Raw genomic sequence first — 958 nt, 5'->3', positions numbered from 1 at the left:
ATTGTCTTAAAGACGAATAAAGCTGAGAATGTCATTGCTCTTAAAAACTATTTACAGTCTTTTTTTTTTTTTTTTTTTTTTTATGTAACACCAAATTCAAGTTTCTTACCCCAAGCCGGTGTGACCTGCCCCTTACGTAGCTTGCCAGCCTTATCAGACCTCATGGTACTCCTTCCTGTTCACCGCTTCAGTCACACTGACTGTCTCTCTGCTCCATTAACGTACAATGCTTGCATCTCCTCAGAACGTTTAAATATATTGTTCCATCTGCCTAAAACACTTTTTCCACACTTTACACACTATTTCCAGGAGTACTTTGTCTTTTGCTTTCATAGAGCATTTATACTCTGTGCTTATTTTAGATTCTGCCTCATTACTTGAGACTGAACATGTTTGATCATACAGAGAAAAAAATATGAATTCCTCATAGATATGTATGTATTTACATATATTTATACATGCACCAGTGTTTATATGGGGGGGGTGTGTGTGTGTATATATGTATGTGTGTGTATATATATGTTTGTGTATATATGTATGTGTATATATATGTGTGTGTATGTGTGTGTGTATATATATACTTTTGAGGCATAACAAGAGCAAGAAAGATTTTTAAAAAGGTAATCATAAAAAATATATGCAAATAAAAATTCTAATATTTTATTTTCCCATTCCAGTACACTGTGTTCCTCTGGGCAAACTTGTCTCACTTATGTGGGCTCTGCACTTGATTATAAGCAGATTCATTTTTGCTTGTTCGCTATTCTAAGTGCTTCCATGTCTCACATAAAGTAGAAACTCAGTAAATGATTGCGGAATGCTTGCATTAATAAACAGATTAACGATTCTTTATGCAGAAGCATGACAATAAGAACAAAACAAATAATTTAATGCAAACTTTTAAAATGAGTAATGTTTGTATTTGTTGGTTTTAGTATTTTTTCCATTAACTCATTTT

This window comes from Mandrillus leucophaeus, unplaced genomic scaffold (assembly GCF_000951045.1).
Source record: "Mandrillus leucophaeus isolate KB7577 unplaced genomic scaffold, Mleu.le_1.0 Scaffold459, whole genome shotgun sequence".
In the NCBI taxonomy this organism is placed as follows: domain Eukaryota; kingdom Metazoa; phylum Chordata; class Mammalia; order Primates; family Cercopithecidae; genus Mandrillus; species Mandrillus leucophaeus.
This window is presented reverse-complemented; position numbering follows the sequence as displayed.